The following is a 27,070-nucleotide window of genomic DNA, read 5'->3' as shown; positions in this document are numbered from 1 at the left end:
AAAATAATGTTGTCCCCTATTGTCTTAAAGGAATACTATTGATGTATGCATTTATTTTTAAATGCTGTATGTTGTAGCACACATTAGGACAAGTACTAGGAGCAATTTGATTCCTCACACAGCTGTTCCTCTCAGCTGTAAAATCCTCCGTCAGTTTTGGCGTCAGTGTTGGATACAAATGTATCTAAAAACTGAGGGCTCCCAGAGGGCTAGACCATGTCTCTGCACAGGGGAGTTGCTATGACCTCCTCAGTTTATAGTTTAATTATCACCTTGCTGAAAGAATCTTATTGATATGGTGGCAAGGGGTTAAAGATTCTAGCAATGTGTGTTTATTATCTTTGCTTCTCTTGACTGATAAAGATACTAATAATGCTAATTGTAAACAGTGGTCTGCCCCTCTTAGCAGCTTGAAAAGTGGATGCAGCCTGGAGTGAATCACCACAAGAAGACAACCAGTCTGAGTGTAAACACAGACTATTGTTATAGCTAGCAGGGGTGCTCAGCAGAGCTCGAATATTCGAGTAGCTCGAATATTCGAGCTCTTTTTCAGCTATTCGAGCTCGAATACCTGCAGCTATTCGAATGGGCTATGGGCTAGGATGATGATGATGATGATGACGTGGTTACATAGTTACATAGTTACATAGTTATTTTGGTTGAAAAAAGACATACGTCCATCGAGTTCAACCAGTATAAAGTACAACACCAGCCTGCTCCCTCACATATCCCTGTTGATCCAGTGGTGACAGACAAAGACTGGGTGCCGCCACCACCAGCACCTGGGGATGTCATCATCAGCAGCTCTGAGGAGGAGGAGGAGGATGCGCTTGTGGGCCTTGCAAGGAGGCGCATCATTGCAAGCATTGGCAGCAGTAGGCAGGTCCCACAGCCTGCTGGTGTCTCAGGCTCAGCAGCAGCAGCAGCATCATCTGCCAGTACCACCACGAGCCGCACCCAAGCCCCCCCCCCCCAACCACCACAGGGAGACAGGCAGCAGCGGCTCCAGGCCGTAGGGGGTTGTTCTTGTCACCAATCTGGCGATTTTTCACAATGCCCACAGTTTTCAGCAAGTACGCCACTTGCAACCACTGTCAGCGGAAGTTGAGCAGAGGTGCAGACCCCTTAAAGTTCAGCACCAGCTCGCTCATCAACCACCTTGCTTCTAAACATTTCCACCAGCACGAGGAGTTCCAGAGGCTAAAGGCATCTGGTGCTGGCAGTGGCACCACACTCATCACTGCACAGCCTTCAGCAGCAGCAGCAGCAGCAACAGCAGCCACCCGCCCTCCTGCTCCTCCAGCAGCACCAGCAGGAGTGCAGAAACGCACTGCTCCTCCCCCCTCTGCAACTCCTGCCGCCGACACTGAGGCCTGTTCTGGCAGCCAGTCCTCAGTGGCCTCCTCTGCTGTGTCCGCTGATTCCCGTGCTAGCAAAAGGCCACGCCAGAGCCTTTTGAGCGAGTCCTTCCAGGGGGTGGTTAGGGCTCTGCCTCCCAGCAGCCGTCGCGTGCGTCAGCTGAACGGCTTGCTGGCACGGGCCATGTGCCCCCAACTCCTGCCGTACACGCTCGTGCAGGAGGGGAGCGACATGCGTGCGCTGCTTGCTTGTGCAGCCCCAGACTGGCAGCTCCCCAGCAGACACTACTTTGCCCGCAAGGCCATTCCTGCACTGCACCGCTTTGTGATGGCCAATGTGGAGCCAGGGCTGGAGCACGCGGTTGGTGAAAGGGTCCACGTCACCATGGACTCCTGGAGCAGCCGCTTCGGGACAGGCCGCTACCTGTCCTTCACTGTCCACTGGGTCAGCTTGGTGGAAGGGGGTGAGGATGGGAGAGCAGCAGCGGGCACAGCAGCAGCAGCAACACAGTGGGTGGTGCCACCCCGCAGGGTCAGGGTAACTGCAGCAGGTTCCTCCGATCCTCTGCCATCCTCCGGCACACCTGGCCAAACCCCCCGCCTCAGCAGCAGCGTGAAGGCCTGCCACTGCCAAGCGCTGCTGCAGTTGGTCAGCCTTGGGAAGACCAAACTGACGGCAACCCATGTGTTGGCCAAACTCCAGGAGCAGGAGAGGATTTGGCTGACCCCCAGAGGCCTCAGAGTCGGAGAGGTGGTGGCCGACAATGGGGCCAATCTGGTTGCCGCAATTGACAGGGGAAACCTGACCCACATCCCCTGTCTTGCCCATGTGCTGAACCTGGTGGTGCAGAAGTTCTTGCGCACCTACCAGGGGATGGGCGAACTGCTGAAAACGGCAAGGAATGTTGTGCGTCACTTCCGGGGCTCGGCTGCAGCCTGTGCGAGCCTGAAAGACGTGCAAAAGGAGCTGGAGCTGCCACGCCATCGGCTGATCCTTGACGTTCCAACTCGCTGGAACTCCACCCTGGCGATGTTGGAGCGTCTGGTTGAACAGAAGCACGCTGTCAACCAGTACCTTGCCCTGGCCACTGTTTCCGCCGCTCAGAAAAGGGACAAGATCAGCAACATCCCATCCATCATCCCCGATGACGACTGGAGGCACATGCAGCAGGTGTGCTTAGTGCTGGCTCCCTTTCTGCAGGCCACTAACATGGTGAGCAGGGACCATGCTATGGTCTGCGAGTGGGTGCCCCTGGTTTGTCTGCTGAACAGGGCCCTCGATGCTTTGCTGGAACAGGGAGTGGCAGCCTTGGCCCAGCAGGAGTGGCATGCAGCTGCACAGTCCACCTCTGAGGGGGAGGAGGAGGAGGACTTGGTGGAGGTCCCTGACCTTGCTGCTGATGAGGGGGATCAGCACAGCGCAGATGAGTTGGTGCGGGGGTGGAGAGAGAATGAGGCTGAGGAGGCAGAGGAGGAGGATGAGGACAGCACTGCCGTCGATGTGCCAGCACACGTGGCCTGCCTCTTCCCAATGGCAGCGCACATGCTGGCGTGCCTGCGCAAGGACCCCAGGGTGATCCAGATGAAGCAGAGGGAGGACATCTGAATCAGCATGATGTTGGACCCGCGCCTCAAGGGGAAGTTGAGCCAGTTCCTGCCGCCTGCAGGAGGAGAGCCAGCGCAACAAATAAGGAGCTTGCAGCAGGCCCTTGTTGAGCGCTTGGAGGAAGCCTTCCCCCAGCCTTCCACCCCCACTGTTCAGCCAGCACAGAGGCAGCAGCAGGTGCCTGCATCCAGCAGCAAGCGCCCCACAGACCTGCTGTCTCTCAGCAACGAGCTCTACAGGACTGTAGAGGCTCCGGCAGCAGTGACTAGAGAGGAGGTGCATGCAGCAGCATCCTTCTCCGGTCACAGCCAGCGCCTGACCCGCATGGTGGCTGACTACATGGGGTCCTACAGCGGGCTTGACAACGATGCCCCTGTTGATCCCATGGAGTATTGGGTCAAGCGCCTGGAGATCTGGAGCGAGCTGGCGCAGTACGCCCTGGAAGTGCTGTCCTGCCCCCCTTCCAGCGTGCTGTCCGAGCGCTGCTTCAGTGCAGCTGGTGGCGTGGTCACCGAGAAACGCTCATGTCGGTCTCACAAGTCTGTGGACAGACTGACGTTTCTCAAGATGAACCAGGCGTGGGTGGAAGGCGAGTTCCTGGCCCCTGTTGTCGGCGAGAGGGGGACATGAACTGGCTGCTGGAAGAACCATCGTTAATGTGCCTTACCACCCTTTACCACCTCCTGGCTCCTGCTCACTAAGCCAGCCTGGTTCACTTTGACTATTACGTCGCCTGCAGCCACACATTTTACATCTACAGTGGGCTGCTGTGTACTGCCCTTCTGCTGTCTGTGTTTCCCACTGCCAGGGTACACAGATTTACCGTCTGTTGCCACTCTGCCACCAGCTATTATGTCAAACAATAGCTATTTCTGTGTAATTTGCTGTAAAAAAAAAAAAAAAAAGTAAACCATTAAAAAAAACCAATTTTTAATTTTTTTGAGGTGCCCGGGTTGAAAACTGTGTTGTCCCAGTTGTGTATTGGACACAATGTGGGCTGCACGACCGCTGTCTGGGACCTCCTGTTGTATTTATTTAAAGCCCTGGTATCACCGCTAGGTACCAGGGCTATTATGTCACGCTGCCTACCTACCTGCTGCCACACTCACACTACTCCTCCATTCCTCCTGCTGCTGCTGCTGTCTGTCTGTGTTTCCCACTGCCAGGGTACACAGATTTTACCTTCTGCTGCCACTCTGCCACCAGCTATTACGTCAAACAATAGCTATATCTGTGTAATTTGCTGTAAAAAAAAAAAAAGTAAACCATTAAAAAAAAACAACAATTTTTAATTTTTTTGAGGTGCCCGGGTTGAAAACTGTGTTGTCCCAGTTGTGTATTGGACACGATGTGGGCTGCACGACCGCTGTCTGGGACCTCCTGTTGTATTTATTTAAAGCCCTGGTATCACCGCTAGGTACCAGGGCTATTATGTCACGCTGCCTACCTACCTGCTGCCACACTCACACTACTCCTCCATTCCTCCTGCTGCTGCTGCTGTCTGTCTGTGTTTCCCACTGCCAAGGTACACAGATTTTACCTTCTGCTGCCACTATGCCACCAGCTATTACGTCAAACAATAGCTATATCTGTGTAATTTGCTGTAAAAAAAAAAAAAAAGTAAACCATTAAAAAAAACAACAATTTTTAATTTTTTTGAGGTGCCCGGGTTGAAAACTGTGTTGTCCCAGTTGTGTATTGGACACGATGTGGGCTGCACGACCACTGTCTGGGACCTCCTGTTGTATTTATTTAAAGCCCTGGTATCAACGCAAGGTACCAGGGCTATTATGTCACGCTGCCTACCTACCTGCTGCCACACTCACACTACTCCTCCATTCCTCCTACTGCTGCTGCTGTCTGTCTGTGTTTCCCACTGCCAGGGTACACAGATTTTACCTTCTGCTGCCACTCTGCCACCAGCTATCACGTCAAACAATAGCTATATCTGTGTAATTTGCTATAAAAACAAAACAAAAAAAAACATTAAAAAAAAGGTTTAATTTTTCTGAGGTGCCCGGGTTGAAAACTGTGTTGTCCCAGTTGTGTATTGGACACGATGTGGGCTGCACGACCGCTGTCTGGGACCTCCTGTTGTATTTATTTAAAGCCCTGGTATGAACGCTAGGTACCAGGGCTATTATGTCACGCTGCCTACCTACCTGCTGCCACACTCACACTACTCCTCCATTCCTCCTGCTGCTGCTGCTGTCTGTCTGTGTTTCCCACTGCCAGGGTACACAGATTTTACCTTCTGCTGCCACTCTGCCACCAGCTATTACGTCAAACAATAGCTATATCTGTGTAATTTGCTGTAAAAAAAAAAAAAGTAAACCATTAAAAAAAACAAACAATTTTTAATTTTTTCGAGGTGCCCGGGTTAAAAACTGTGTTGTCCCAGTTGTGTATTGGACACGATTTGGGCTGCACGACCACTGTCTGGGACCTCCTGTTTTATTTATTTAAAGCCCTGGTATCAACGCTAGGTACCAGGGCTATTATGTCACGCTGCCTACCTACCTGCTGCCACACTCACACTACTCCTCCATTCCTCCTGCTGCTGCTGCTGTCTGTCTGTGTTTCCCACTGCCAGAGTACACAGATTTTACCTTCTGCTGCCACTCTGCCACCAGCTATTACGTCAAACAATAGCTATATCTGTGTAATTTGCTATAAAAACAAAACAAAAAAACATTTAAAAAAAAAGGTTTAATTTTTCTGAGGTGCCCGGGTTGAAAACTGTGTTGTCCCAGTTGTGTATTGGACACGATGTGGGCTGCACGACCGCTGTCTGGGACCTCCTGTTGTGTTTATTTATGCCCTGGTATCACCGCTAGGTACCAGGGCTATTATGTCACGCTGCCTGCCTCATTGACTGCCTGCTGCCACACACTCATCCTCCTCCTCCTGCTGCTGAATTTACCTCCTGCTGTCTGTGTGTTTCCACTGCCAGGGAGCACATACAATGGCGCTTCCAAAATGCGCCACCAGCTATTTGTTACGCTCAAAAATAGCTGCATTTCTTTAAAAGAAAGATAAATATATATATACTTTTTATTAATACTTTGTGATATTATTTTTAGAGGTGTCCGGGTTGAAAACTGTGTTGTCCCAGTTGTGTATTGGACATGATGTGGGCTTCACGACCGCTGTCTGGAACCTTATGCTGTGTATTTACGGCCTGGTACCACCGCTAGGTACCACAGCCTATTATGTTTCGCTGCCTGCCTCATTGACTGCCTGCTGCCACACAATCATCCTCCTCCTCCTGCTGCTGCTGCTGAATTTACCTCCTGCTGTCTGTGTGTTTCCACTGCCAGGGAGCACATACAATGGCGCTTCCAACATGCGTGCACCACCAGCTATTTATTACGCTCAAAAATAGCTGCATTTCTTAAAAAATAAAAAAAATAAAAGAGAAATAAGTGAAGAAGAAGAAGACGATATAGAAAAAGAAGAAGATATAGAAAAAGAAGAAGAAGGAGGATAAGAAGAAGAAGGAGAATAAGATATAGAAAAAGAAGAAGACGAAATAGAAAAATAATAATAAGAAGAAGATATAGAAAAAGAAGATATAGAAAAATATATAGAAGAAGAAGATGAAGAAGTAGAAGATGAAGAAGAAGAAGAAGATGAAGAAGATGAAGATGAAGAAGATGAAGAAGAAGAAGATGAAGAAGAAGAAGATGAAGAAGAAGAAGATGAAGAAGATGAAGAAGAAGAAGAAGAAGAAGATGATGAAGAAGAAGAAGATGAAGAAGAAGATGAAGAAGAAGAAGAAGATGAAGAAGAAGAAGAAGATGAAGAAGAAGAAGAAGATGAAGAAGAAGATGAAGAAGAAGAAGATGAAGAAGATGAAGATGAAGAAGAAGAAGAAGAAGAAGAAGTAGAAGAAGACGATATAGAAGAAGAAGAAGAAGAAGATATAGAAGAAGAAGATATAGAAGAAGAAGAAGAAGAAGATATAGAAGAAGAAGAAGAAGATATAAAAGATACAAAAGAAGAAAAAGAAGTATATACACTACTGAACAGAATTTTGGACACAACTTCTCTTTCCAACTTTTTTTTTTTAAAGGAACATCCCCACATAATCACTTGCTGTTGTTACTTGGAAAAAAAGATGTTTCTTGCATCATTCACCCTCAAAACAAGTGTTGGAAGCTATTTAAGGCCAATTCGAATAGTCAGCTCGAATAATGAGCTTGAATACCGACTCGAATAGTGAGCTCGAAGTCCGAGGTCGAATCGAATAGTAAAAAATATTCGACTCGAATATTCGACCGAACTCGAATAATTTACTATTCGAATTCAACCAAACTCGAATAATAAAAAGGGGTATCCGAGCACCACTGATAGCTAGTTATATTCCAGCAATATTACAGCTCATTTAGTTACCTGTTACCACCTCAGATCAGCCTATTTCTCCTCATGTCTGCTGCATGCTGTGAGTGACACAGTGACATATATTTGTGAGCTGTGTGACAGAGTAACCAAGCAGCTCAGGGTGACCCAAACTACTATGAGCTGTGTGAGAAATGACTTTTTAAGCAGGGATAGCAAGAGAGAGACCTGGGTGAATAAATAAAGTGCCCCTAGAACTAGTGGTAATGTGTACACTAATATAGAGTATTAAAAAAAAGTTGTTTCAATCGATAGTATTCCTTTAAGAACTTACTTAAAAAACAAAGCCTTGGTAATTTGCATTGCATTTAAGATTGATGCAATGAATATGAAATGGGGCTGGATAATTGTAATTAGCAAGTGTACACATCACAAGGTCTTTGACTAGAGATGGCCCGGACAATTTGCCGGTGAGCAGTATTCTGTGCACATCAGCTATTCACATTTACGTTGAACAGCGAACATTTGGCGTGTGTGATTTGCCCCTGTACATTATCATTGAGCTAAACTTTGACCCCTTACTTCACAGTCAGCAAACACATGGCAGCTAATCAGCTAGCACCCCCTCCTGGACTCCCCACCCCCTACCAAAAAGCAGTAACAGTGGCCATATTGGATTCATTCTCTTCTGGCTGCTGACTGTTAGTGAGAGCAGGGTCAAACTTGCTGCAGATAGGTAGGGAAAGCATTAGCTAGGCCTGTGTTCTTGTTTCTCAATTGCTGTGAAAGCACGCCAAACAGGCCTTTTGAAGGCTAGCACATTGGTCGCCTGTGGTTTTTGTGTGTGTAACACTCCACAGCACACTGACATGTAGAGCTGTGTGCACACTACTGCTTTTGCCTCATTAAGTTGCACACACAGTACCACTCCAGCGCATTATTATTTCACTGTATTTTGATAGTACTATTGCATTTCTGTGTGTGAGACACTCCACAGCCCACTGACACACAGAGCTGTGTGCACACTACTGCTGTAGCCTCATTAATTTACATGCACAGTACCACTCCAGTGTACTGTTATTTCACTGTATTCTGATAGTACTATTGCATTTCTGTGTGTGAGACACTCCACAGCCCACTGACACCCAGAGCTGTGCATAATGTGATTTATGCCCTTTAGGGATTAAAACCTGATTAAAACAGCATCAATGCTGCTATTTTTGGTGGGACTTTCGGCATGGATCCCCCCCTAGCATGCCCCTTTTCAGGTGTTAGACCCCTTGAAATAAGTTTCCCCATCACTTTTGTGTCCAGAAACAGTTTTTGTAGGTTTTAAAATGCACCTGCCTATTAAAGTCTATTGCGGTTCGCCAGACTTGCCCGTTCGCGAATGGAAAATTCTATGTTCGTGACACCTCTATCCGTGACATGCAGTAAAGGAACTTGTAGATGGGCCAAGAAAGTCATTAATCAAATTGATGTAACATTTTTGGAATTCACCTATGAGGGCCAGTGCCTGCAGTGTTTGTTTTGTAGGATGTTTTGTACACATGACATTCAGAAGAATGACAGAGATAAAATTAATTTAGAACATCAAAGAAGGATCTGACATAAGTGTGAGTGTGATCTGGCAGAAGGTAATGGAACATCAACATCCTGGAGAAGCATAGAGGACATGTGGGAACAAAATATAGGTAGAAGGCTGCGCATCCCTGACCCAATACTGTACAATTGAATGGTTAATCGCTGTGGCGCACACCGCCTCCCCTGGACTAAAATGTATGCCCACATCCAAACAATGCAATACTGGTTTATGGAGAAATGTTAGCTTCCATCATAGTTTTGCATGCAAAAATATAATATACTGGACATCTGCACCAACGTTGAGGTAAATCTCCAGAGCAGATGTCCTAACACTAAACTGACCTAAGTTAAAAGCAAATGTCTTTACCCTGGCAGAAGCTATGCTAAAATGTGTAACTTACATTCAATACAGACAGCAGAAAACAAAGCAAGCGCTCACCAATATGGGCTGCAACTGAATGCAATAGAGGACATGTACTGCTGGGGTTGCATCATGCACTGGAAACTAAGAATGTGGGCTAACACTTGAGCAGTTACCCAGAGAAACTAGACTTCTCGATTTTGTTATAGTGACCCAAAACTCAATAATAAAAAGAAACATCTATTAGTAATTGTATCTGTTGCCATGAAGTCCTAGCTGAGTATGTTACATATCTAACTTCATGTCCTACCTATCACACCCCTTCATGGTTGTGCTTGCACCATAACAGCGGCCAATCACCTGATAAAAGTACAGCCATATAGGAGGGGGATGTCCCAACTGTCAAAATTAGTATATCATGAGTCAGGACATATAGGGGCAGCAGGGGGCATTACATTAGAGAATTGAGAGACTTAATACAAATGATCATCTTTCACTTTTTTAATTGGAATCAGGCTTAACTTTTGCAGATGAAGGGATGCAGACTTTGATGGTGTTGAATGTGGTATAGTGGCTGTCCCTGCAAGGGACTAAGTAGAATACATTTCCATCGGTAATCACATTTTTTTTATATTATTGCAATATGTTGTGTAATATTGTGTCATTATATTATTATAACTTTTTTTTTTTTGCATGAATCACTTTTTCTTTCTTCCTTCTGATACCAAATTGTTATATCAGTATTCTCTTTTTTTTAATAATACTATGTTTTATGTCACCATGTTGTTGTAATATTCTATTTATTTTTTATTCATTTTTTTACTATGACTAACTTTATCTGTATTGCTTCTGCTACCTAAATGTGAACACATTTGCTGAGTACATCCATTCACCCTTGTCTTGTGGCTTCAAGGGCAAAATGAGAAAGGTGCAAGTGTATCAATGTGTGGCGTCCCTTAATACTGGTCACTCTTTTATAGTCAGTTCTGGGATTCTAGGCAGAGACACCATACACAGACACATACTTTGTTATCTATGTCAAAAAAATGTAACTACTGTATACAACATTAGCAGCACCCCCAACATAAAAGTAAATCAAATTAAAAGGTCAAGTAATCTGAACTGCAATTGATATATTTATACAGACAGTATTAGGCATGCATTCAGGGCTGCTATCAGACATTTTGCGACCCTTCCACATAATTCGGCCTTCCCCACCCGGGCCCATATAGGCTAGCTAGGTGTAGGTGTCACCCAGTATAAGTTAGCAAGGTACAGGCGTTGTCTAGTATTAGATAGCTAGGTACAGGTGTCCCCCACCCAGTATAGGCTAGCAAGGTACCCATGCCCCCCCCCCCCCCCAGTATAAGTTCACTATGTGTAGGGGCTTCATTAAAACTTAGCCAGCGATTGGGGAGCTAGTATAGATTCTTCTGCCACTGCCAGCCCAACATTTTTTTAATTATTGTATACAACATTAGCAGTACCCCCAACATCAAAGTAAAATCAAATTAAAAGGTTAAGCAATCTGAACTGCAATTGATATTATTTATACAGATAGCATTAGGCATGAATTGGTCCACTCTGAAAAACCACAAGAGATACTAACACTCACTGAAAATATCCAATCCAATCCAAAAAAGCTTTATTGGCAGGACCAAATACATTTAGCATTGCCAAAGCAAAACAAAACATTAACATGGGGGGGGGGGGGGTAAGGAAAGGATATAGGTAAACAGTCCATAGGAGTGTGGAGGATGTAATGGATGGTATTGTGGGATGAGATATATAGTCCATAGGGGAGGGGGGTATAGGTATACAGTCCATAGGGGAGGGGAGTATGGGGTTATACAGTCCATGTGGTAAAATAGCTTGAAAAATGCAAGGGAGAAAACCGAGAGCCAAATATAGTGTAGTATGTTTTGTTAAATGGAAAGATTTGGAGTAACAATAAGAGATATACTCACAAGTCTGGGCTACCACTAAGGCAACCACTGATGGTGCAGGTGGGGAGAATTATGACCTGACCCCACTCAGGTTTAAGAAGTCGCTCTCTGTAGACAGGAAAAACGGGGATACACCCCTCCACCAAGGGTGGACTAGATCAATGAAGGATAAGGAGTACCAGAGGCGCCAGATTAGTATAAAATGTTTAAAAACCGCTTAAAAGGAGGGGGGTTGGTAGTTACCGCCCTCAGGTAAAAAGTGACCTCTCGTTCACACAGAACACACTTGTTTTGCCACTACCGAGCCCCACGGCATCCATAACTATCCTTCAGCCCAAACCAACTCACAAGAGATTACTACCAGACTCAGAAAGAGGGGACGCAGAGGGAAAAGAAAAAAGAAATCGCCAATCACCCCAGAGCCAATAACCATGAGTACAACAACACCGACCCGCTGTATCTTCAACCTTTCCAATCATAGGCTCTCCCGATCAGAAACTCACCTACTGGAGAAAGGCCTCTCCTTTTGTCCAACCACATCATCAGACATGTCCAAATTATTTACAGAATTAAACGCATTCATCCGAAAACTGACCTTAAAAAGACACTTTGCCATAAAAAAACATCGAATAACATCCCCCGACCCCGCTGATACCCTCATTCTGACTAATAATGACATACTGCCAACAATCACAGTTAATACAAACGAAATTGCCATTGAAAAATACATCACCACTGAACTTAAGGGTAGATCTAGATTCTACCCGACTGCGTCCAAAGGTAATTTCATTGAAACCTTTTACACATTAGTACTGAACGATCTACAAAAACTCAACCTGACTTCCAATACTTCAAATCTTAATAAATCGGAACAACATGCCCTCCAGACTTTGAAACGCAATCATGATATCATCTTGAAACCGGCTGATAAGGGAGGTGGCATAGTCATCCTGAACAAATTGGATTATATAGCTGAAGCCAACCGACTATTGGACAATCCCCTACATTACGTCAAATTAACCACAGATCCTACCTTAGAGTTTAACAATACCCTGAAACAATTCATCAATACAGCACTCTCAAACGGTATTATCACCAAAAACGAACGCAACTTTATTATCAATCACCATCCCAAAACACCTTTTTTCTATTACCTCCCAAAAATACACAAATCTCTTACAAACCCCCCGGGCAGACCCATTATCTCAGGCATGGAATCCATCACCAGCAATCTGTCCAAATTTGTCGACAAACATCTACAACCATTAGTGCAAACACTACCCTCATATCTAAAGGACTCCCAGCATCTCATTGAGCTTCTAAAACCCATACACTGGCATACAGACTATTGCTGGCTCACCTGCGATGTATCATCTCTGTACACCAATATCCCCCACCGGTTCGGCCTCAATTCACTTCAGTTCTTTCTTTCCAGTTACCCGGATATGCCCATCATACAACAACAGTTCATCAACACATGTGCAGAATTCATCCTACAGCATAATGTCTTCTCTTTTATGGACAATGTCTACCATCAAACCACTGGCACAGCCATGGGTAGCTCCTTCGCCCCTTCCTACGCCAATCTCTCCATGGGCTACCTTGAACTACTCAAACTCCATAATTTACACCCTTTTTCCGACAATATAGTTTTCTATAAAAGATATATTGACGATCTTATTTTCATCTGGAAAGGTGATCACAAAGACATTCCCACATTCCTAGCATATTTAAACGACAACCCGGCAGGTCTCTCATTCACATCTTTACATCATCCCAGCTCAATTGAATTTCTTGATCTGGTCCTATACTCCATGGATAACTCCATTAAGACCAAAACTCATTTTAAAAAGGTAGATGCCAATAACTTCATACATTTTGACAGCTTCCACCACAGACCCTGGACCACCAATACCCCATACTGCCAATACAAACGAATTTATCGCAATTGCACAGATCTTTCTGACTACCACGCACAATCACAGACTCTAACTAAAAAATTCCAAGAACGCGGTTACCCAAAGAAACTTATCAAGGATGCAAAATACAAAGCCACCAAGACCCCCACCACCGCTTCACCCATCACTACCTCCACCATGAATTGCAATACCTCCACAGTACCCTTTCCAAGATTCATCACCGGGTACAGCAGTCAACATGGTGAAATTCGTACTATTCTCAAAAATAGATGGGAATTACTGGCCCAGGACCCCTATCTCAAAACATCACTGCCCAAATGCCCATTACTCACTTTTAAAAGGGCCCCAAATCTGCGGGGACTATTAGCCCCTAGCAGGTTTAAACAGACTCAAACCAATACAACACACACAACTACCTTAGCCAATCCGGGTTCGTATCCCTGTTCTCACCCACGCTGTACAGCTTGCCGATTTGTGGTAACCACTCAGACCTTCAAGTCTAATACTATTGATAAAGAATTTACCATTAAACACCACATTGACTGCACCTCCAGGAATGTCATCTATGTCATATCATGCCCCTGCAGCCTGCAATATGTGGGCCGTACCACCCAATTAGTCCGCAGCCGGATAGGACAACACAAGAGGAATATAATTAAACACTATCCCCTACATAGCGTTTCCAAACACTTCAGTACACACCACAATGGCGATCCTCAGTCACTCACTATCACTTTTATAGACTCCATCCTTTCACCACACAATACTTTTGAGGTCTTGAAAAACAGAGAGATGTATTGGATACAGGCCCTCAGGACTTTGGCCCCTGAGGGCCTCAACGAGGTTCTAGAAAAACTTTTTTAACGGCTCCTCCTAATATTTATCAATGCTCCACGGATCGTTAGTCCTCTCTTTTATCACTCCCCTTTTTAAAAAAAAAAAAAAAAAAAAAAAAAAAAAAATGTTTTTACTTTTCATATGCATTATCTATATGTTTATGCTTTATTAAGACATTATTGTTTATCATGTCTCTTATGTAATTTTATAACCAGGCCTGTGTGTCAAAATAACGCAATCCCATCTTTTATGTCAGATTTAATGTTCCATGCTGTCTCCTATTTCCTTTTCTATCTACCATTAACCATCTCCTTTTTCTCCCCAGACATATTTTCTTTATTATGTTGTGCTCTCTCGTTTTGTTCCCCTCTCTTTCCCCAAAAATTTCCCCTCCCCCCCCCCCCCCCCACTTGTTTTTCCCTTCCCTGCCCCTGTTCATCCCACCCCAATTGTTTTGCCGAACTCAGTTAACTAATACATATACAATAACACTGTATTACATACAGCTTCTTTTAGATAGGCTGCCTTAACATAACCAGCCACTAGATGGCTATAGAGTCGCTTTCATGCGAACATACCTACATCTAAGTTCTTCTATATATATTTTTTATGTAACTTGCAAACAGGATATATATAAATTACATCCTCAGACAATCGCCCCATCAAATCATATATATTAGCCACATTTTATCATGTTTAATGAAGATCCTATATGATCGTACATTGACCCTATCCAATATGGCAGCGCTGCACTCAAAATACGGAGTGCGCATGCAGCTGCCCTCAGCCGCGCATGACGCGTCTAATACTTCGCGTCGGCGCTAAACTACGTCATGACGTCACCATCCTTTTGTGTCAATCGACACTACCGGAAGCAGCTATGCGCTGCCTTTCCGGATCAGACACGTATACACGCTCCTATCCATAACATTTAAAACCCCGAGTGGAGACAGCGTCCCCTCACAGTAGGCGCTTTTCCTTCCACTGACACAGTCGTGGTGAGTACTAATCTACATATACGGAGCTTTTTTAACAGCATTATATGCACTATGCACTGTAGAGCATCACTTTTTATGGGCATTTTCACTAGTTTTATGATGAATGCACCTGGGACGAATACTCAATCTTCATGTAATCTAATGATTTACGGCTACTGAATGTCATATGCATTTTAGATATAAGTGTTTTTCCTAGTGTTTATATACATTTACAATTGATCTCTCATTTAAGATATCTCGTCTTGCACAGTATTTATATGTCTATTATCTTCCTGAAAGGCAGCCTATTGCTGCACTCATTTTTACTGGTGCTTGATTTGATTTGCTCACAATTTGATCACAAATTGGTCCTAATTAATCAGAATCTGGCGTCTACTGCTGTATCGTTCTTTAAATAATTTTATTCTTTCTTGAATGTTTATGGATCTTTTGTTTGTTTTTCCTTTTGTCTCTTCAGTATGTCTCCAAATTAATTGCCTGATGAAGCGGGCGATGTACCCGTGAAACGCGTTGCTTGCCTGGAGATTTTAAAATAAATTTCGTTTATACATGACTCATTGGCTGGTCACTTTTTACCTGAGGGCGGTAACTACCAACCCCCCTCCTTTTAAGCGGTTTTTAAACATTTTATACTAATCTGGCGCCTCTGGTACTCCTTATCCTTCATGTGGTAACATGTTCCTCTAAGTTGGTGGCAGGCAGTGATATATCGGGCTGCTATTTGCACAGTTTTTTCCTCTTCCCCAGTAGGATATAGAGTTTCCTCTCCTCATCTGTGGAGGTGAAATCTGGGATGTGGGCGGAGAGTATCTGGAAGTGGGCGTTCCTCAGCGGTGTATATTTGCTGCAGTGTAGCAGGAAGTGGGCCTCATCCTCCAGGACCCCCTGGTCACATTGCCTGCACAGTCTCTCCTCCCGGGGCTTCCATGTCTGTCTGTGTCGCCCTGTCTCTATCTCCAGGTTGTGGGCGCTCAGACGGTACAGGCTCAAGGCTTGTCTGTCTTTGTGGTGGTGTAGCCTCTCCAGATATGGAGCCATTGTGTACTCCCTCTGTAGTGATTGATAGACAGGGGGTTTCTGGGAGTTCTTTATGTTCCTTCTCCATTCCTGTAGGTATCGGTCCTTGCAGCTTTCTATCGTTCCTTTTATTTGGGCTTTTGTCAGCCTGTCTTGGCTGGACTGGCTGTTGACACTTTGTTTCAAAGCGCGTGGTATGGCCTTGCCACCCTGGCTCAGTGAGGCTTTATGGTGGTAAGTGCTGGGGCTGCTGCTCTGTATATGTGCCCAGTATGAGAGCGCCCTCTGCTGGATAGTCAGCCATAGTGGGAATCTGCCTAGCTCTGCCCGGCAAGCTGAGTTCGAAGTGCTGCAATGGACTTGGAGAAGATACTTGCAGAACTCTAGATGGAAAATTTCTGTTGGGCTGGAGTCCCATTTTGATTGGTCAGGGTAGGTGACCGGGCCCCATACCTCACTGCTATAGAGCATGATTGGGGTGATGATGCTGTTGAATATCTTAACCCAGACTCTCACCGGTGGTTTTAGGTGGTAAAGTTGCCTTCTGATGGCATAAAACGTTCTGCAGGCTTTTTCCTTCAGGGCCTCTACTGCTGGTTTAAAGCTCCCTGTTTGGTTATCTCAGGATGTTTACAAAACACACTAAATACAAGAAGAGTTCAGCAATCGACAGGCAACCTTAAAAGAGCAACTGTATTGGCATGGTGGAGAAATAGATTGCGCTGTGTCTCCCAAGTTTAAATCTGCATGGAATGTTTAAATGTTTCCCTGTTTACATGTGGATGTCCCATTCTAAAACAGCTGAGTGTAAGAAGCTCCTTGAATACACCTGCACTGAATGGGAACCTCTCCTTGCCTGTAGAGGTATTAGACCTGCACACACATCCATTTTACCAAAAGAATATCAATACCAGACTCACTCTAGGATTACAGAATACATATTTTCTCAGGCATCTTAATGACGTATTTATGCTTGAAAAAATATATCTGTTTTCCCTTTTGATGTTGCATGTATATAAGCTGTCTGTACCACCAGCTTGCAAACTAACAGGACGTAAACCTGACGAAGGCTGCAAGGCCGAAAGCTTGTTTATTCTTATTCATTTGTAGTTAGCCAATAAATGGTATCATCCTGATTTAAAACTTCTTGTCTATATTTTCTCAGGAATCACACAACCTAGCATATCTGATCATGTGTGCAAAATTCCCACAGGACTTTTTGTGATATAAAGAGATACAACAGAGATCACATGTATTTGACCTTGTATGATTTTGAGTGAATTTAATAATCATATTAATTTCTCTAAAATAATAATCCATCTGCTCTGATAACCTTATCTAAGTGAATCCTGGCTTTGTGGACCTATCACACTCTCTGGGTTTGTGAGACATTAACAGGAGGTTTTATCTACTTGTCATAAATAACTTAAATCATTTTTTAAAATAAGGTAACATGATCCACGCACCCTTTAGATGTTCTGCTATCTCTTATTGACTTTTATTTATACAAGCAAAAAAGATTTGTATGCCTGATGTCCATATATATAGGATGACTAGCTGATTGCCCGGCATTGCCCGTGTATATATTTGGCTGGTGTTGGCTCCGCCTACTTTTTCTAACCCTAACACACAATTACTCACTGACCCAGTTTGTGACCTTTGCGGTCTTTGGTATCAATAATCTGCAGTGAAATGAAACAAATCTGATTGGCTGTGTGTGGCTCCACCCCATTTTCTGAATTTGAACCCCAGTCACCCAATAACCAACTGTACCAGGTTTCAGGCCTGTGCCATTATCAGTTCAAGAATGGTAGCAATTAAATATTCCCGGTGACGTTTGATTCACTTTTTTAGGCCCCACCCACTTTTCTGAATATTAATCCCAGTCACCCAGTGACCAACTGTGCAAAGTTTAAAAACCCTGCTAACAGAATGGCTGCAGTTTACATTTTCCCAGTGAAATTTGTATTTGTCTCCACCCACTGATGACCCGGCGTTGCCCGGGTATGTATTTGACTGGTGTTGGCTCCGCCCACTTTCTAACCCTAACACACAAACACTCAATGACCAAGTTTGTGAGCTTTGGGGTCCTTGGCATCAATAATTTGTATATTCCCATGGAAATTAAACAAATCAGATAGGCTGTTTGTGGCTCCACCCCTCTCCAGCATTTGAACCCCAGTCACCCAATGACCAACTGTAGCAGGCTTGAGGCATCTGCTATTAACAGTGTAAAAATGGCAGCAATTTAAATATTCCACTTGAAAATCAACAGGTGAATTTGGATCGGCCATTATAGGCTTCACCCACTTCCCTGAATATTAATTTCAGTCACTCAGTGACCATCTGGGCAAAGATTAGGAACCCTGAAATAAACAGTGTAAGAAGGGCTGCAATTTACACTTTCCCAGTGAAATTTGTTTTTGGCTCCGCCCACTTTTTGTAACCTGGACACAAAGTCCCTAATCAATGCCCAAGTTTGTGAGTTTTGGGGTCCTTGGCATCAATAATTTGTATTTTCCCATGAAATGAAACAAATCTGATTCACTGTTTGTGGCTCTGTCCCCTTTTCTGAATTTAGAAAATCAGTGACCCAATGACCGACTGTACCAGGTTTGAGGCTTGTGCCATTAACAGTGCAAGAATGGCAGCAATTTTAATATTCTCCTTGAAAAGTGACATGTGATTTTTGATTGGCATTTTTAGGCTCCACCCACTTTTCTGAATATTAATCCCAGTCACCCAGTAACCAGCTATGCTAAGTTTGAGAACCCTACCATTAACAGTGAAGAAGGGCTGCACTTTACAATTTCCCAGAAAAATCTGTTTTTAACTCCACCCACTTTTTGTAAGCTTGACACACAGTCACTACTCAATGACCAAGTTTGTGAGCTTTTGGGTTCCTGGCATCAAAATTGTGCTAATGGAAGAAGTTTATCCAGCAAAGAAATCTGACTGTTTTTGGCTCCGCCCCTTTACTGAATTTGAACCCCAAACACTTAACGACCAACTGTAGCAGGTTTGAAGCCTCTGCTATTAACAGTGTGAGAATGGCTGCAGTTTCAATATTCCCCTTGAAAATCAAAAGGTGAATTTTGATTGGCTCTTCTAGGCGCCACCTACTTTTCCGAATATTAATCCCAGTCCCTCAGTGACCAACTGTGTGAAGTTTGAGAACCCTGCCATTAACAGTGTAAGAAAAGCTGAAGTTAACATTTCCCCATGTAAAAAGGTAGTTGTTTTTGGCTCCGCCCACTATTTCTAATCTTGACATACAGTCACTTAATGACCAAGTTCGTGAGCTTTGGGGTCTTTGGCATCAATAAGCATTTTGCAATTGAAATTAAACAAATCTGATTGGCTGTTTTTGGCCCGCTCCCTTCAGAATTTAAACCCCAGTCTCCCAGTGACTGACTGTAGCAGATGTTAGGCCTCTGCCATTCAGAGTGCATGAATGGCAGCAATGTAAATATTCCCCTTGAAAATCAAAAGGTGAATTTTGATTGGCTGCTGTAGGCTCCACTCACTTATCTGAATATCAGTCCCAGTCACCCAGTGGCCAACTGTGTCACGTTTGAGAACCCTGCCAATAACAGAATGGCTGAAATCAACCTAACATATCTGATTGGCTGTTTGTGGCTCCACCCCTTTGGACCCCAGTCACCTAATGACTGACTGTATCAGGTTTGAGGCCTCTGCCACTAACAGTGTGAGAATGGTAGCAATGTGAATATTCCCCTTGAAAATCAATAGTTACATTCTGATTGGCTGTTGTAGGCTCCACCCACATTTCTGAATATTTATCCCAGTCACCCAGTGGCCAATTGTATAAAGTATGGGAACCCTGCAATGTAAAAAATGAAGTTGTTGGCACCGCCCACTTTTTCTAACCTTGACATACAGTCACTCAATTATCAAGTTTATCAGCTTTGGCGTCCTTGGTATCAATACTTTGTATATTCCCATTGAAAAATAAACAAATCTGGCTGTTTGTGGCTCCGCCCCCCTTCCTGAATTTGGACCCTAGTCACCCAGTGACCAACTGTACCAGGTTTGAGGCATCTGCTTTTACGAGTATTAGAGAATGGTAGCAGATGAAATATTCCCTTTGAAAATCAAAAGGTGAATTTTTATTGGCTGTTGTAGGCTCCCCCCACCTTCCAAAATCTTAATCTGTCACCCAATGACCAACTGTTCAAAGTTTGAGAACCCTGCCATTAACGGTGTAAGAGTGGCTGCAGTTTATATTTTCCCAGTAAAAGTTGTTTTGGCTCCGCCCACTTTTTGTAACCTTGACACACAGTCACTCAATGACCAAGTTTGTGAGCTGTCAGGTTCCTGGCATCAAAAATGTGTGAAGGGAAGCAGTTTATCAACCAAGGAAATCTGATTGGCTGTATGTGGCCCCGCCCCTTTAGTGAATTTGGACCCCAGTCACCCAATGACCGACTGTAGCAAGTTTGAAGCCTCTGCCATTAAAAGTGTAAGAATAGCAAAAGTTTAAATATTCCCCTTGAAAATCAACAGGTGAATTTTGATTGGCTGTTGTAGGCTCCACCCATTTTCTTGAATCTTAATCTCATTCACCCAGTGACCAACTGTGTCAAGTTTGAGAACTCTGTGATTAACAGTCTAAGAATGGCTGCAGTTTACATTTTCCCATTTAAAATGAACGGCTGAAATTTGATTGGCTGTTGTATGTATGCTCCGCCCAATTTTCCTGGTTTTGTAACCTCGGTCACCAAGTGACCAACTGTGCCATGTGTGAGGACTCTGGCTTGATTACTGTGAGAATGGCAGCCTTTTACATTTTTCCATTGACTTGAATGGGTGGAATCTGATTTGCTGTTTGTAGCTCCTCCCAGGTGTGCAGGGGGGCCGCGAGACCCCCAGAACATATCATCCCAGGTAGTAAGGGATCTGTGTACCAAGTGTCGTTCAAATCAGTCAAGCCGTTTTCGCGTGATCGCGGCACATACACACACACATACACACACACACACACATACATCCGATTTTATATATATAGATTAATTAATTAAATAAGGGATGAGCTTGAAATTCAGCAAAGTCATTGTAGCATCAAAGTCTGCATAAAAAAAAAATGTTTATTAAAGGTTTTCACAAACAATAAAACACAAAAATAACAGAGAAGGAAAAACTTGCACTTTAAATCTTATACAGAATGAAACAGGTGAGTATCATCATTATTATATATATTTTTCCATAAAGAGTTTTTTTTTTTATCAGGTACTGAACAGAAAAAAAATGATTAAAATAAATTGCAAACAATTATTATATATAATATTGTGATGAGCTTACCTTCTAGCGGCAGGTCCCATGACGTCTGCGGCATAGCCCGGGCAAGTAGCAGGACTGCCATGCTGGAATCCTCTGGCGGCATCCCTGGCTTCCCTCCGGTGGTGTCTTCCGGCTCGCGCGCGACCCAAAGGTTGAATCGCGCATGTGTGAGTTCTAGTGAGCCTTATAGGCTCAGGAGGAGGGTTAGGGATGATTGCAGGTGATGTCACTAGGTGACATCACCAAATGGGAGTGGCTGCTGATAGGGAGTTCATGTATTTAAGGCCAGAGCATTCATTGCTCAGCGACCTTGATACTAATCAGTTCGCTGGTTCTAGGTCTAGCTAGCTACTTTGAGCTACATTAATATATTGTGTAGATGCACATTATATATGTACTCCAGTTAGTCAGTCATTTGTGATTTTCGTATACATTCTTGATTGTATATTTATCCTGGGTACCGACCTTTCGCTTGTTTCCTGACCTCACTCTTGTCTAGTCCTTCTGTACCGCTGCCATCTGATTTACATTACTGACTCGGCCTGTCCCTGACTCTGTTACTGCCTGTCTGATCCTTACAATATGACTGACATCTGATTCACATGTATGACCCTGCTCGAATTGACTACGATTTAGCTTAAAGACTTTGTACCTCGATATTGCTAACTTGTGCACAAGTTCTGACCGTTAGACTACACCTTGTCCTTTGATTGTGTATTTAATTGTATGTTACCTCGTCACGCACCAGCATAATAAATATTAAGATATTTATTCTAGGAACATTTATGCTCCAAAAAGTGTATTTATATACTCTTGAAGTCATTTGCTTTCTATTAGCATGACATTTTTTCCAGATTTAAAAGGCATTTTAAGATATCCGTTTGTTTAGATTTTGAGTACCTGATGTTCTTAATTACCTAGTAGAAACTAGGAACAATTTTAACCCTTAGCCAACCACTCCATGCTGTATTGGCGTGAACTCAGCAACAGCCCCAGGACCACTCCACACCGATTGGCATGAATGGCTGTGGGCAGGGATTGCAGGAGATTGCACGTGCTGATTTGTGCACATTTCCACATGAATGATGGAGCTGAAGCCTATGACAGCCGATCACGTTGATTGGCTGGCGGGGGGAGAGAGGGATATGAAATAAATAAAAAAAAATAGTGACATTTATAAAAAAAAATCAAATACATATTTGTAAAAAGAAAACAAACATGTGGGGAGCAATCAGACCCCATTAACAGAAAGCTCTGTTGGTGGGGAGAAAAGGGAGGGGGATCACTTGTGTGCTGAGTTGTATGCCCCTGCAGTGAGCCCTCAAAGCTGATGTGGCCTAATTAGGAAAAAAAATGGCCTGGTTACTAGGAAGGGGGGGGGGGGGTGTTATCACAGCGCTCCTCAAGTGGTTAATGTGGTTGTTAGTGAAATACAATTAACTTTATGGAGTACTAAACTCCTTTATGGAGTTCTTAACATCTTATAAAAACCACAGTTTTCAATATGTATAAGGAGGAGGAAGGCTCTGGGTCCTTATGGGCCTTCCTGTTCCTCTCCTAGTTCCCAACACTCCTAGTCCAATCCACTCATCATAGTAAGGCTGACAGCACTAGTGCACAGATGGGACAGTGATCACCGGTTAAACAGATCAGATAAGAAATACTTAGATTATTGATCCTTGCTCCCCGATCACAAAAATTGGGGTTAAGGGTGTATTTTAGGCTATCAGGCCGGGGTGGGGGGATCAGACCCTGAGGGTGGCATTGTTAGTGTAATTAGGGATAGGAAGTTAATGAGCACAGGCGCCTACTAGCACGAGTGCTGCGCTCATTAAAAGCCAGTGACTAATACTCAAGTTGTTGCTTTTTCAAGGGTTTTCAGCAACAACATGAATATACTGTAGTTAGATAGTAAAGTGGTTAAAGTGGACCTAAACTCTTGAACAGGACAGAAGTAAATTATAAAGAAATGCACCCTGTATGTATTTAGAGAGTTTAGCCAGTCTAAGCCCCCATCTATGTTTAATCACAAGTTGTAACGTGATTTATTAGCTGTGTCAGCTGATTGTCACGCCAGAAAGGCTAATTTAAAAGCACAGGATGCTAACAGTATGCCTGCTTCAATGAATGCAGTAAATAGACACACTGCAGATTTATTGCAGGATATGTATCAGCTTTAACAAATAAATGTTTTTCTTTAAAGATTATTATCATATTATGTAGCTTTTAAAACAGAGAGGAAGTTCTGAGTTCAGGTCCTCTTTTAAAAATTGGACATTTGGAAAGTACACAAACTAGCAAAGGCCTATTGCTAGCAAGATCAGCAAAGTAATACATACAGGGCATAAGAACATTGGAAATTGCCATGGACGTTATTTTTAAATCCTCTAGGTGTATCTTAGTTTATATACCAATATCTCTTTGTTTGTTTGTGGGGAAAATGTTGGAAATGTTTTTTTTTATTTTTTTATTTAAGAACTTGAAAACTAAGGGCCATATTCTATTGCTGAACTCGCCAGCGCTAAGCACTGGCGAGTTCTTAACTTAGGCGATGGGGGCATCGCCTAATCTAATAAAACTTTAGAACCCCCAAGGCGGAAAAGAACTCGCTTGGGCGATATAATCGCCCAGCGAGTTCTTAACACCGAATCCAATTACCCTTATCATGTCTCCGGGAAGCGATGCTTCCCGGCAGACATGAGCGTTAGCTTAGACCTGCAAAAAGCAGGTCTAAACTAGCTAACGCACGTCGTCGCCGCTGCATCTGGGGGTCTCCTTCATTAAGGAGACCCCCAGAGCTCCCCGTCGGGTCGCCGCACAGTTTAGAAGCCCCCGCGCAGCTCTGCACCGGCACCCCTGCATACATACCGCCGCAGATCACCCGCCGCCTCTCGCCGCAAAATCCGTCGCGTAATTACAGTGTATCTAACACTGTAATTACTGTCGGCATAGAAGGAGCCCAGGCAAAGCATCTTTGAATATGCAGCCTGGGCTCCCCATTGGTCCGCTGTCTAAACCAATAAAATGGCTCACACAGCGGACCAATGGGGAGCCCAGGCTGCAGATTCAAAGATGCTTTGCCCGGGCTCCTTCTATGCCGACAGTAATTACGGGTGATCTGCGGCGGTATGTATGCAGGGGTGCCGGTGCAGAACTGCGCGGGGGCTTCTAAACTGTGCGGTGACCCGACGGAGAGCTCTGGGGGTCTCCTTATTAAAGGAGACCCCCAGATGCAGCGGCGGAAGATGGCGGCGGGCGAGTGCGCATGTGTGGGGAGTGAGGCCGTGGTGCTGATGGACAGCACCACAGCGTAAACCTCACTCCCCATCGCTCGGTAAAAGGGAGCATCGCTCAGGCTTTCGCCTGAGTAATGCTCCCTAACGATCGGCCATCGCGCGAAGGATATGGGCAATAGGATTTGCCGGTAATCCTCGCGCGATGGCAAGGTGATAAGTAGCTCGCATCTGCAAGCTACTTATCACCTTGAATAGGATATGGCCCTAAGTCTCTTATATGACTATGATATCTGGGTCATATTTATGGTAGTTGAACATTACTTTACTGTGTTATTGGGGGAGTTTAATCTCCGGCATTGTGTGAAATGATCTAACTAATAACAGGGAGATACATTGTTGTTGCTTGCTCTCTGGATATGTGTGACTAAGCATCATTTGTAATAATGCAGTGGATACTGGGAACCAAGAGGAAAAGGGAACAAAAGTAATAACAGACAAACAGTATATTACTTTACAGTTGGAACAGCAGCACCTGCGGGACTTATTAAGTTTACTTTAAATCTGGCATTGAACATGTTTGGCAAGTTTTAATTGTATTCTTAGCTGCTGCCAAAAAAATGTGTTTGAAGGCACAAACATTAAAGCAGCCGGTAGCTGGGACATGTTCCAGTGTGGGCAGTGATATATTGTTTGTCTTGTGATGTCAATGACTTTTACTGCTATAAAAGGGGAGCTGGGATAGCCTAAGAGACACAACCTGTGTGATTTCCACAACTCTCCACCATGAAGATCGCTATCCTCTTCACTCTCATTGGCCTCAGCCTCTGTCAGGGTATGTATGGAAAGCATCTGCTGTGTGCTCAGTCGGTATATGATGATGCTAAGTTTAATACGCTGCATGTTAACGCTTGTATATGTGTATGCTGAACATTGCTTTTGTTTCTTCTTTTAGATGCTCTTATACCCACCCTGTCATGCATAAAAAAGGACTGCCGTGAAAAGATTAAAGCGGTAACGTATTCATACAGATTGTTGATATATATTTTTATTTGTTCTTTTGAAAAATAATTTTGTTGGTGCTGTTGGTGTTAGAAACTGACCGGCGTTAGAGAGGCTGTGCTGCTGAACTGCTTTGCTGGTGCTGTTCTAGACTTGCTAGAACTGTAGGCCTCATTCAGCACAGATTATAAACAGACTGGGTAAAATGATGCTGAGATTACTAAATATTTCACCTTCAGGCTACAAATCAAAATGATTTCAAGCAAAATTCCTCTAACAAAGGAAACACCATAATATTTATTTGGCAGAGATAAAACTTTTATGTCAGAACTCAAAATTATGGTGTTTCCTTTGTTACAGGGAGTTTGTTCAAAATAATTTTGATTTGTGGCCTGATGGTAAAATATTCAGTAATCTCATCATAACCTCCAATATATATCTTTGTCACAAGACAGCAAAACAGCTTACGTTATATTGTATGATCAGAATATAAGTTGCACTGATTCCCATAGCCTTTCTTTTAAATGATCTTACCTGATTCATATATATAATATAAGACCAAAATAGCAAAAATAATACTAAAGCTAAGTTATTCAGGAGCATCATATTTTGATTGTCTTTTGTTCATGTTTTTTTTTTTTTGCTAAAATATGTGCTAAATATAATTGTGTAAATCATTTTAAGAAAGACATAGTAAGGTGAGATGATTCATGTAAATGTGCCCAGGATGTGCACATTAAGGTAACATTGCAGCCAGTAAGTTTATCCCTACAATCTACAACACATAAAAATCCTTCTACTCTTCCACCAGGTTTAGTAGGCTGCTGTCAGCACTAAACATTATTCATCCTTACAAAAGCATACATATAAAATATACATATATGTACAACTATTGTGGTATTTAAAGTTTATTAGGAGTTGCCAACTCTGACCATCACAAATGCATTAGCAGATATTCACAATATATCAGTATAACTTTTACCTATGCAGTGTTACTAATATGTATCTCAGAATATAGATTAAAGCCACCACACAGTAGGGACAGCTTGATTTATTGGGAATTACATGTGTTCAGAATGGTGGGGATAAAAACTGTGAAAACTGTAAAATTTATTTTTTTCTACCCCAGAAAGGAGATTGGTTGCTTTGAACAGCTGCTTGACTTTTGCTTGTATTTTCCTTGCACCACGTTAGATAAATCTTCCCCACTGCATCACATTACCTCTAATTCTCCTCCTTCATCAGTTCAAGCTGCCTGCTCAGTGCTGCTCCTCTATGATCCGGTAGGGATCTACGATGGGGCAGCACGTGTGGGAACATAGCAGCCATGACAGCTGGCTCCATTGACAATATCCAGTCTTGCATCACTTCACACTGCTTGTCTCCTGTGCACAGCTCTTTTCACTGGGGCATTGGACAGCACTGTTAATCTCCTTCTGGAAGAGCATGAGCTGGAAGATAGATTTAAAAATAAACATCAGTCTTGTATGATCTATAACATAGATTTAATCAACAGAGATCAAATTAGACAACATTGTAACTTTGCATTAGAACAATCTGTTTGAAC

The sequence above is a fragment of the Hyperolius riggenbachi genome, chromosome 8 (genome assembly GCF_040937935.1).
Source record: "Hyperolius riggenbachi isolate aHypRig1 chromosome 8, aHypRig1.pri, whole genome shotgun sequence".
Lineage (NCBI taxonomy): Eukaryota > Metazoa > Chordata > Amphibia > Anura > Hyperoliidae > Hyperolius > Hyperolius riggenbachi.
The sequence above is the reverse complement of the archived record's forward strand: the minus strand, read 5'-3'. Positions refer to the sequence as shown.